Here is a 13287-nt window from a genome sequence, read left to right as displayed (position 1 = left end):
ATCAAATGTTACTCTGAGGTTTCTTACGGTAGTGCTAGAGGCCAGAGGAATGCCATCTAGAGAAACTATGTCATCAGATAAAGAGTCTCTGAGTTGTTTCGGGCCAAGAACAATAACTTCAGTTTTGTCTGAATTTAACATCAGGAAATTGGTGCTCATCCAGGTTTTTATGTCTTTAAGGCAATTATGAAGTTTTGTTAATTGATTACTTTTTTCTGGCTTCATAGATAAATACAACTGTGTATCATCCGCATAACAATGGAAATTTACAGAGTGATTTCTAATGATGTTACTTAAAGGAATCATATATAGAGTAAATAGGATGACTCATTATAAACGTGAAGAAACTGAAAATGATCAGATAAATAAGATTTAAACCATCTTAGTGCAGAACCTTTTAGGCCAATTAAGTGTTCCAGTCTCTGTAGCAGAATTTGATGGTCAATTGTGTCAAATGCCGCACTAAGATCTAATAAAACAAGTACAGAGACGAGTCCTTTGTCTGAAGCAATCAGAAGGTCATTTGTAATTTTAACTAGAGCTGTCTCAGTGCTATGATGCACTCTAAATCCTGACTGTAATTCCTCAAATAAATTATTATCATGGAGAAAATCACACAGCTGGTCTGCGACTACTTTCTCAAGGATCTTTGAAAGAAAGGGAAGATTAGATATTGGTCTATAGTTGGCTAACACCTCTGGATCCAGGATGGGCTTTTTTAGGAGAGGTTTAATTACAGCTACCTTAAAAGACTGTGGTACATAGCCTGTTAATAAGGATATATTGATCATATCTAATATATGAGTGTTAACTAAAGGTAAGACCTCCTTAAGTAGCATAGTTGGGATGGGGTCTAAGGGACACGTTGATGATTTAGATGAAGAAATCACTGCGGTCAATTCTTGAAGAGAAATCGGGGAGAAGCAATCTAAATATATATTAGGTCTTACAGCTGTGTTTGAGGTTAGATAGGTACTATCTGACGACAGGAGGTCATGAATTTTGCCTCTAATAGTTAGAATTTTGTCATTAAAAAAGCTAATAAAATCATTACTGTTAAGGCCTAAAGGAATACAAGGCTCAATAGAGCTTTTACTCTCAGTCAGCCTGGCTACAGTGCTGAAAAGAAACCTGGGGTTATTTTTGTTTTCTTCTTTTAATGCTGAGTAATAGTTTGCTCTGGCATTGCAGAGGCCCCACTTATACGTTTTGAGACTGTCTGCCCAGATTAAACGAGATTCTTCTAGTTTGGTTAATCGCCAATTCCTTTAAAATTTTTGCGATATTTGTTTTAACTTACGGGTTTGAGAGTTATACCAAGGAGCGAACTTTTTTTGCTTTGTTAACTTCTTTTTAGGAGGAGCTACAGAGTCGAGTGTTCTCCGCAGCGAGCCTACGGCGCTATTGACAAGATGATCAATTCGGGAGAGGTTAAAATCGGCACGGGAAACCTCTGTTACTGAAGGTATTGGTATTGAATTTAACGATGGAGTAATCATTTCCTTAAATTTTGCGACAGCACTATCTGATAAACATCTAGTACAGTAACTGTTGCTGAGTGGCGTGTGATCAAGTAAAAAGGAATCAAAAGTAATCAAATAATGATCCGATAGCGAGGGATTCTGTGGAAAGACTGTTAGGTTATCAATTTCAATTCTATACATCAGAACTAGATCGAGGGTATGGTTAAAACAATGAGTGGGTTCATGTACACCCTGACTGAAGCCAATGGAGTCTAATAATGAAACAAACGCAGTAGCCAGGGAGTCATTATCAACGTCGACATGAATGTTAAAATCGCCTACAATAATAACTTTATCTGATTTAAGAACTAAACTGGATAAAAACTCTGAGAATTCAGAAACAAATTCAGAATACGGGCCAGGAGCATGGTACACTATAACAAATAAAAGTGGCTGCGAGGTTTTCCAGGTCGGATGTAAAAGACTAAGAACGAGGCTTTCAAATGAATTATAATCTAGTTTAGGTTTAGGGCTGATTAACAGACTAGAATTAAAAATGGCTGCAACTCCCCCTCCTCGGCCGCTGCCTCGAGGAATGTGGGTATTATTATGACTGGGAGGAGTGAATTCATTTAGACTAACATATTCATCTGGACACAGCCAGGTTTCGGTGAGACTGAGTAAATCAATATGATTATCTGAAATTAATTTGTTTACTAACACTGCTTTAGATGATAGAGACCTGATATTTAACAGTCAGCATTTAATTCTCCTGTTTTGTCTTTCTGTCACAGAAGAGGTTTTAATTTTTATGAAGTTGTTATGCACAACTCCTCTTTGTTTAATTTTGGATTTAAATAATTTAGGTAGTCAGGGGACAGACACCGTTTGTATAAAACTATGAAAACTATGGCTGGGTAACTGAACTAGAAGCTCAGAGAAGCGTATAGGACTGCGACTCTGAGTCCTGATCTCAACTCTGGGTTGTCAGGGATTTGAATTACTAATAAAATTTGCCAGGTTCCTAGAAATGAGAGCAGCTCCATCCAAAGTGGGATGAATGCCGTCTCTCCTAATAAGACAAGGTTTTCCTCAGAAAGTTTGCCAATTATTAACGAAACCCACATTGTTTGCTGGACACCACCTGGACAGCCAGCGATTAAATGATGACATGCGGCTAAACATGTCATCAGTGGTCAGATTTGGGAGGGGTCCAGAGAAAACTATGGAGTCCGATATCGTTTTTGCATATTCACACACCGGGGCAATATTAATTTTAGTGACCTCTGACTGGCGTAACTGGGTGTCATTGCCGCCGACGTGAATAACAATCTTACTGAATCTACGTTTAGCTTTAGCCAGCAGTTTTAAATTTGATTCAGTGTCGCCCGCTCTGGCCCCAGAGATACATTTGACTACGGCTGCTGGTGTTGCTAACTTCACCTTCCTCAGAATAGAGCTGCCAATAACCAGAGTTTTGTCCTCAGCGGGTGTGTCGCTGAGTGGGGAAAAGCGGTTGGAAACGTGAACAGGCTGGTGGTGAGCCGTGAGCTTTGGCTTGGAGCTATGCCTCTTGCGAACGGTTACCCAACTTCCTGGCTGAACGGGTGTTACCGGAGAACCGCTAGCAGAGGCTATGCTATGTGGCTCCGTACCGGCTACAGGGGGCTGGCTACCGCAGCTACTGAATGGTTTTCCATGGCGCGGAGCCGCGCTTCTAGTTCACTAAGCCTCACCTCCAACACAGCAAATAAGCTACACTTGTTACAATTACCACTGTTGCTAAAGGAGGCAGAGGCATAGCTAAACATTTGGCACACCGAGCAAGAAAGAGCAGAGGGAGAAGCCATCGCTAACTGTAAAGCTAATGTAGCTACCAAGGCTAGAAACGTGCAAACAACAGCTAAGAGATTAGCAGGGAAGTCGTAAAAAGGAGGAGAGCTATAAGTGCTTAAACAGAACTAGTGTGGGTTAAGACTTGAAGTAGATGTTAAAGCAACTGAAGTGAGAAAGTAGAAAGCAGGCTAGTAGAATTCACCAGAGAAGTACAGAGACGCTGTCACAGAAACACCGGAAATGACACAACTCGCTTACCGCAATACGTCAGCACCTGTCATCACCAAGAGTTGCTACAGATATGATTCTACATTTGCATTCATTTTTATACATGAAAGCATTTACGTGTGTTCAAATAAACATTTATGTAGTATATTAAAAAAAAAAAACCCATGAAAGCCGAGTTCGTGGTACTATGAATGCAGAGTGCTTCGGTAATTCCAACTTTTCCTGAATGAACCACAGTGACGTGTTAGATGTGGGCGGAGCTGGATGCCTGACATACGTGATTGATGTCTCATGCATGTGACATGGGCGGGGCTGGATGTCTAGCCCCGCCTTCCTGCAGACCGCAGCCGTTAGTAGTTGCTTTCACGACGTGTGTGATTTCATCGGGTTATTCTTGTCCTATTTTTATAACTGTCACTATCATTTCAGTTACTGTCTGTTCATGTGCCAGCCCAAATGTTGTTTTAATAACGTAAAAAGTGCCAGCAGATGGCAGGAGCTCCATTTGAAGTACCGTAGGCAAACATACAAGTCACTGAATCCTCCACAACAAGTTCCTACAAATATTTCACAATAAAAGCCTATTTAAAAAATGGAGGGATTCTCTCAGCCGAGGTTATAAGGGGCTTTTAATATGAAACAATTTCAGGAAGTGTTGAGTTTGAAATGACGGCGCGATGCATTAACTTTATCAAGGCAATGGGAGCGGATAAAAAGTTAAAATATAAAGATAAAGAGGGATTAATAAATAACAGCCCATCTTTAATGTAGTCTGTTTCACATGAAGCTGGTAGCCTCTGCAGTTGTGGTGAGTAAAAGCCCCGCCACTATTTTTTAATTTTCTTACTTTAAGTCATCTGGTGAAAATTTTTGTAATTTTTTAATATTGCATTATATATTGCCAAAAAAAAAAAAAAAATCGCAATGTCAGTTTTTTCCAATATCGTGCAGATCCAGTTGCTTATAAGCTAATGCTATCTACTGGAATGTCTACAATAGCCCACAAGCTACCTGTACACTCCAGCTGAAGATTTCTTACTTCAGTAATATAAATGTTTAAATGATGTAATTTTTTAAGCTAGCAGGCTTCAGCTGAAACTTGCAAGTAGCCCCTAGGTTAGATAGCTATAGCATCTGGCATAGATTTCAGGGGCTGCAGCAATTTCTGTCCACTTCTTTCATTTGTCACTGTCTCATTTAATGAGACAGTACTCCGCTTTTTTCTCCCTCCACAGTCTAAAACAAATGTAGCTAAATATGCAAATTCAAACAGTTCAATCAACCTAGAGCTGTAGAACAGAACATTTGATTTGCCACAGCAGAGTTCGAGCTGGGTGTAAACAGCTCAGACTGTGTGTTTCACTTATGGCTGTATGTAACATTAGCCTATGTATAAAGTTCTCAGATCAACTTTACACCATATTAGTAATGGTACAAGTATAAGACTAACTATAGAACATTATGTAGCCTAAACGATCTTCTGATGTTTGCTGTGTTTTGGACACATAATTAGTATGGATGCTTCTGCAGCCACACTATTGATATTCAGATCTTTATTCTTATTATTTCAGCAACTTTTCAGTTCGCTACTCCTTCTGCATTCTTTGTGCTTACAGGCACCGTTCCACTGCCAGAACGTTCAGCTCGTTCAGGACATGGGTGCAGGGCTGTTTCAAGACACTCTGGGGGCCCCAGGCAAGAGGCACCTTGGAGCGCCCCCCCCCTCCCCACATTCAAAAACAGCATCAATAAGTGATTAACATAGGGGGGGTCAAAATAAAATAAATAAATGAAATAAAAATCAAACAGCCATCCTCCTCCCCTGACAAGTAAAGAACAGTCCCTTCACAAGAACAGTCCCTAAAGTGTGGTGAGGTTTGTGGGCCATTACCTGCCACAAAGAGAGAAATGTGAACGGCTCGTTTCTCCTCTGACACATCACAAACCTGTGTGCCGCCACGGCTCGGCTGTTCAGGTATTTCTGGGCAGTCATGAAATCAACAAAGAGGAAATTATTGGACCTGGAGCCGGACTTCTCTTGCGCCGTATTTGACAGGAATACGGCATCTGTGACCCCCGTTCAACCCACAACTGGCAGGATTCGCCTTTTGTTTCTGCTGCTGGTTGAAATCTGTACTCGCACAGCATGCTCCTGAATGATTTGTTTTGCTTGCGCAAAACTATTTTTAGTCGCAAATGCGTTATTGGACGGCGCATGGACACTCACCCTCTTGCAATTGGATTTGAACTTATCCTGCAGTAGTGGTACCGTGAGTACTACGGTACTCCAACAATGCTAGCGTGGGTGGCAACCAATCATGCGGGACATGGTCTCAATTTGCGTGATGCGTGAAAAGAGACAGAAATGCTGTGCAGTCCCGCACAATGCGGTAAGTCTGGTCACCCTACTTAGCCACTCGCAAGCAGCAGCTAGTAGGGGGGCCCATTAGGGGGGATTCCAACGTGTTGTCGTTGTAGCAGTGTCTATAGGGGTTCCATCATATTGTCACTGATATGGACCAATGTCAGTCGTCTCTGGGGGCGCCCTTCCAGCTCGGGGCCCTAGGCAATTGCCTAGTTTGCCTGTCCGGTTGCGAGGGCCCTGCATGGGTGCTTGTGTTTTTCATACTATTTTTACTTTTTTTTCTCTATTTTTTTTGCCTAATGTCTTTCCTATGGGAAAATCTTCAAATCATCTTCAACATACTCCACTTGGAAGTGCTACTGTTTCAGCATACTTTCAGCTAGAAACTTAATTTAAACTTTAAACAGGTCCCAACAACTTCAGCTATTCAACTATAATTCAGCTCTTTGATATCTTCTACTGTTTTTGACTTATCGCAGGTTACGTTTTAAGCTGTTTTCAGACATTTTCTGAGTTTATAATGGGTGTGTTGCGCAGCAATATGTACATGAAAATGTAAGCATTTTTGTCCTCTTTCAGCTGATGTGGTCATTTAAGCAGTAAGTGAGTGAGCAGTGACTTACACTTTTTAAAATTTTCTGTCTCAAGCAACAAGAGGTCCTTTCTCTCTCCCATTGGCTGTAATGTTATTTTCTCTCATCAAGTCTGAGCAAAGCACAAATGTAGAGACTTTCTTAAAACTGCCATTTCTCAGTTATTTTTAACTTTATCTACACAAATGAATATGTTTGTGTTCAGCAGCTCCTTGGGGTGCTCTCAGTCAAGAGATTTTAACAATAGAACCTATGACTTTGGTACTACACTGTGTTTTTCAAGTGGTGGTTCTGTGCTCTAACCAGTGTTCTGATCATGACACATTCACAGGTGCCCCTCATTAATCACCATGGCAACAGTGTGTGTGTGTGTGTGTGTGTGTGTGTGTGTGTGTGTGTGTGTAAACATCCTTTATCAGGTGATTCTGATGAGCTGATCAGACCTCCTTCGCTTCATGCCTGTTGCTGCCTACTACAGAAACAAGCAACTACAACTACATGACATTTCTGCTATTACGTTTCATATTTCTACTATTTATACTTTTTATGATATTAAGCTTTTTTCAGCAATGTATTTTTATGGAGAAAATCTTTAAATCCTCTTCAACCCACTCCACTTTTAAATGCTACTGCTTCTGCATAGTTTCAGCTACATGTAATCTTTAAACAGGTCACAAGAACTTCAACTTTTAAGCTATAATTCAGCTCTTTGATATCTTTTACTGTTTTAAAATATAATTGCAGTTAAAGTTTTATGTTTTTTTCAGACATTTTCTGAGTTTATAATGGGTATGTATTGCGTTGCTTACAGTAGGTGACATCACTGATGAAATCACACACTCTAGATCAGTGGTAGTAGTTCTGCTTCTACTGGGGTGTTGGTGGTTTAGTGGATAGAGCCGGTGCCCCATATGCAAGGCTATTGCCGCAGTGGCCCAGGTTCGACCCCAGCCTGTGGCTCTTTGCTGCATGTCATTCCCTCTCTCTCATGTTTAGCTTTCCTATCAATTAAAGGCAAAAATGCCCCCAAAAAAATCTTTAAAAAAAAAGTATGACTTCTCCTGTACATTTTTTGAATTATCACTACTTCTACATTCTTTCAGCTACAGAAACCATTCAAATGTCAAAACATTCAACTCTGTGAGGATTTTCAGATGCTTGTGGCAATTTATTTGATATTTCTGCACTTCCAGCATTTTGTTTTATTTCAGCATCCACACGCATGTTCCACAGGAAATGCATTTTCTAGTTTGTCATTATTGTCCTCTCAGCCTGTAAGTTACATATACAGTCAGAAGTGTTGGCATGTAAAGTGGAGCTCCCTGTGGTAACGTGTGATCTGCTCAGATTAACTTGTGATACTGTCATCGATCGTGTTTTACATCAAAGTCCACAGACCTTAACTTCGTTCAACGAATGATATTCTACACAATTCATTTAAACTCATTCATACACATTTGACATGACTGTGATCTCTAATTTTAAAGCGATTTAATCGCACAGGTACGCACAGGTGTAGGAAACGAGAATTATCAGTGGCACAGAATAATGTCAGTATTGTATAGAATTATATTGTATGACTATCTGCTCACATTTTGGATGCATTCAGGTTTTATTATTGTGAAGTGTTTACTGAATGTCACAGGGGATCGTGCTCTCTTGGCTCTTGTCTTGGCTTGATATCTCTGTGGCTCAATGTTACTTTGGAGGGCATCCGTTGAAACATTGATTCATTACTATAATGAATGTCCAGCAAACTGTCCCTATCATAATGTTTCAAACGACAGCGTTAAATGACTATAATAGAGATGTGAAGCAATAAAAATGTTTATTTCCTGGTTAACTGACAACAGGTTCTCAAAGGCCATGCCTACCACGCATCTGTCTCTGTCACCAGTTAATTCAGCCACTAGTTAATCCAGCACACCAGCAAATGTGGCATGCTGTCTAGCTGATCACACGTAACTTGCGGCTCAAAAGTTTGCCTCTTTTCATATCTTGACCATAATTCACATATATATTATGAGTATGATTTGCACTTCTCAATTGAGGAACGGGGTAGCATGATGATGGCTGCTGGGTGGTTTAGCTCCACTCTATTTGTCTGAGGTAAAGCAGTGTAACTGACTAGGTGTCTGTCTTGCCCATTTTTGTAAAGATTTGAAGTTAATATTGTGTTTTTTGCTTTTATTAGGAGGAGCTCTGTTGCCACTGCTGTTTTTGTACCTTATTTTTTGTATAATTTATTCATGATTACCAATGGTTATTTTCTGTAATTTGTATTTGATTTTGTTTATTCCTTCACTAAGAAACTTCCTTTTTGGTCTCATTTTTGTTTTTTGTTAATTTGTTTAGCTGGCGTGAATGTAAGTAGTGGCCACTCTGTAGTGGTGAATCAGGGCATTTTTTTTATCTCTTTGCTAAACCAACTGTCATGTGAAATTTTGTATTGTTGGCTTTCTTGCTGGTAGCAGGCTGGTTGGGTTGCAAGGCCCTTTGGGTGGTAGGTTATTGAGTGGAGGCATCACCTTTTCCTCCAGTTTTCTTTGCATGTCCCCTGCTGTGTTTCTAACCTGTGTGTCATCCCTTCTGACAGTGAGTGTGAGTTTATGCATTTTTACGGCATGCTTTTTTGCTGTGCCTCGTGTGCCTTTGTCAGTGCTGCTAGCATTGAGTGTGAGCAGTTGCATGACACGCTGGTGGTGGTGGTGAAACACCCCCCCCCCCCCCTCCCCTTAACCTATGGGTTTCTTTGGGACCCTTCCCCCAGTACTGGTAATGTTATCCCTGCTACCATTTTTAGAATTATAAGATTTATTGGTAACACTTTACTTGAAGGTATCTACATAAGAGTGACATGACACTGTCATAACTATGACATGACACGGTCATGAACCTGTCATGAACATTATGTAAATGTCATAAACGTTGATGACTGCTGTCATTAAGTGTCATTCGGTTTTTGTAATGACAAGTTGACATTGTTTGGGTTGTCTTGATTATGACAACTTGACATTAATCAAAGTGACATTACCAGAAGCTGACATTAAATTTGTTTGGGATGTCCTTATAATGACAAGTTGACATTAAGCAGGATGACATTACCAGAAGTTGTCATGATAACGACATCCCAGGACATCCCAAACAAATGTGTATATATTGAGAGTATATTCTCTAGGAAAAATTCCCATAGTGGTGTTGTTGGGTTCATGTAGTCTGGGGTTTAGTTAGAGACCCTGGTCATACTTACGCTTATCTAATTATATATTTTGTTTATTTTGCTATATAATGTATTTTACGTTTGCTATACATTTGCTTTCTGCTTTGTATATTGCACACTTTGTATCTAGTTTTGCAACTACTGCAAAGCAGTTTCCCTTGGATAAATAAAGTTCTATCTTATCTTATCTTATCTTATCTTATCTTATCTTATCTTATCTAGCTAACCTCTTGCTGAAGTTAACTAGCTTAGCAGAGTATCAGTAGGCTAACTGCGATCTCAGCTTCTGACTTCAGAGGAGATTGCACAACATAAAACCTGAAGCTTAAAACACATTTCGGTGTATTATATTATAGATTTATTTATCATATTGATTTCTCCCAGGGGTGTCATAGAGGGGAAAAGTGGGACTCATTAGGGCCTTAAATGGGAGAAGGCCCTTGAGAAGCCTGGAGCAAAACGTTTGGTTTTGTTTGCAATTTTGTATTTAAATCAGTGGCATGGCCCATGACTAAATTAAAATTGGCTGAATAAATTGGTTGACTGACTGAACTTTATATAAGACATACAGTGGCAGCTCTCTGAGGCCCCCTCACCCCTGAAGGCCCTGACACACTGGTGTGTGTCTGTTGTCCTTGTCGGTCCAGCGTGTCTCACACTGTCACCCCTCATTGGCCCTGCTGGCTTTTCCTGGCCAATTCAGTATGTTGAATCAGTGAAGGCGCAGCCCGTTGGTGAATGAAATTACTCTGATTGGTGGTTCAACTCAGCACATGAGAAGAGAAACAGCAGCGAGTAAAGTAAACAAAGAGCTAGAGTCAAGAGGGAGTGAGACCAAAACAAACTCATTACATAAGGTCATTTTTCTTTAGCCATTGAACTCTTATGCAGAAATGTTTCCTGATGGTTTGTGTTATTGTTCATTGGCACGTAGTAAATATGCTCTGTTCTTTCAACATTGGATTGTGTTGTGGTTGTGCTAACTGGCTAACTAGCATCAAGACAGTCTTCCCGTTTCCCTTTTTTGAATGATGATTATGGACGACCGCCATATGCTGGTGTGAAGTTATTTCCTCTTATGCAGAACATACATGCTGGTTGGCCGTTGGCTGTAGTCTCTGTGGCGTGTTCATGTGCAACTTTCTGGCCAAGACATGGCAATGACTTGAGGTGATGCAACAGTCAGCTTTCGTTGCCCCTATTTCATTTAAGTCGGTTTGGTGGGTCTGGGCTATTAAAGGCACAAAATGGCTAAAGCCTTGTTCACATTACACGACTGCCCGACCAATCTTGAGTCGCAGAGATCTTTTCAGTGTTCATACCTGGCGACGTGTGTTTCTGTCTCACCAACTGCGTTACGGCCTGTGTGTGCAAACCACAAGATTTCACTACCGAGCCCTCGCCGACAGAGCCCCAGATAACACGGTGACATCAAAAAACTACGTTTTGTCACGTGTGACCAAAACCAGGATATTATGAAGTTCCCCGGCGCTACTTGTCAACATGGATGTCAGACAGCTTGGAGCTCTGCAGGTCGTTTGTGCCCCGCCCTGCACTGAGAAGAAACAGGAAAAGAAGAAAGGGATTTGGGTAAAGGAAAGGGTCGCTGCACGCAGATTGCGCGGGATGTCAACTCTGCAGAGAGAGTTGGAGGTGAGTTCTATGAATGAAACTCGGTTGCCACTGTGCCGCTAGCCTATTAGCTTGCATCGTACTGTCTATATAGCCTATGCATGTATTGTGATCCAGATTATTGTATCTTTCATAGCTGAATGATCGAACAGGTTTTCGGGAAATGCTACAGATGACAGCGGAGGACTTTCATTTCTTGCTGGGGCTGGTAGAGCCGTACATCGCAAGGAAAGACACCAGATTTAGGCTTGCCATATCCCCTGGAGAACGTCTGTCCTTGACCCTGCGCTATCTGGCTACAGGTGGGTTATTTAAATTGTGTGGAAGTAAGATAAATAAAATTAGTTCTGCCTCCAGAGCCTGGGTCCAAACATAACGCGCACTACGTGCTCCTGTGGACGCCACTATTGTTGTTGTTATTTGCCGGCTTGTCCTCCTCACATTCATTCCGTCCTCCTGCAAGCTGACGTGGGACGTATCCCGCCTCTCATTGGCTGATGCTCTTTGTCAGTCGTGACACACCTCTCCAGTTTTTTAGCGTGCCAGATATCCAGTCCCAGTCTCAGATGAGGGGGCGACTGGCTCGAAGGCTTTTTCACACCTGAGGGCAGTCTATCTACCGACTCACCTCCGACCCAAGGTGGCTCTCAAGATCCTCTGCAATGTCAAAATCGCGGTGAAAATCTAAAACTAGGCTTTAGTCTGACGCTGCACTTAGATTTACCTGTAAAAGCAGCTAAAGTAGAGGAAGTGATTGCTTATGCTGCTGGCGCACCAGCGTAAACTGTCATGTCTTTCCCCAAGAGAGAAAAATCGGGGTTCCACAAAAAAGGAAAGGAAAGGGAAAAAAAGGAATGTCAAAAACAGCTTGTGGTTAGAATTAGAAATAAACATCATGGTCTGGCTTTACATTTGTACAGGGAGCAAACACCGCGCTCTCAGGTAAGAGTCTAGAGTTTGTTTGACCCATCCAGCAGCCCTCCTGCCTGCCCTATATGGACTTTCCAGCTACCTATATTATGTCATTACTGGCAGCGTTTCAAACTGACGCCGTCCTGTGGTGTATCATAAGACTGCGAGAGGTTCCATCCAGCTGTTTTACAAACTGACGCTGCCTGGCAATGTATCATACAACCGCAAAAGGTGGCTGTTAGTGTTGGTGTATGATGCAGAAATCATTGACAAAGTAGTGATATTTGATGACTTCAGAATGCTACATATTATATTTCTTAGCCCAAGTACGGTTAATCAATATTTGGAGTGTTAGAGAAGCCTGTATGTTTGCCTGCTTTTGAGTAATACAGAAGGAGAAATGCATTCCTGCATTGATTTTTCCAATCATTTCCCATGCTGTTATGTGTCTTTAAGAGAGCCACGTGTGATTGGCTGCTCTCCAGAGAGTTGAGCCAGGAAGTCCATTTGATGCTAATACAGCCAGACAGTCACCAGCAGACTATGCACAGCCACAGCCCCACGCTGTACTGAGCAGAATGGTCAGTGTGGTCCAGGGGAAGTCCATGATGCATCTGCCCACCCTGCTAACACAGGATATCATGTTACAAAAATACAACAGTCATAATGTTGAGGCACTGGTGCAGGCCCATTTGGCTGCAGCAGGAGGAGGGTCTCACTCTACTGTACCATTGACTCTCCTGTCTACATCTCTGGGACTTGTCTGTGTGTGTTTATGGGATTCTGTCCACATTATTGTGCTTACTGAGTGTTAACATAATCTTTTAAGAACTTAAATGTGCTACATGATTAACATTTAAAGATCATATTCATCACCAAAATGTTATAAGCAAAAAGACTGGCTGCCCCTAATGGTTCCTGGCAGCAAAGTCACTTCCATCATGATCGGATACCAGCAAATTGGGAGGGATCAGGAAGTAACAGGGTTTATGGTAAATGTGGTTGTAATTAGAGGCAGACACTTCGGGGGGGGGGGGG

Source organism: Epinephelus lanceolatus, chromosome 9, assembly GCF_041903045.1.
Source record: "Epinephelus lanceolatus isolate andai-2023 chromosome 9, ASM4190304v1, whole genome shotgun sequence".
Classification (NCBI taxonomy): Eukaryota; Metazoa; Chordata; class Actinopteri; order Perciformes; family Serranidae; genus Epinephelus; species Epinephelus lanceolatus.
This window is presented reverse-complemented; position numbering follows the sequence as displayed.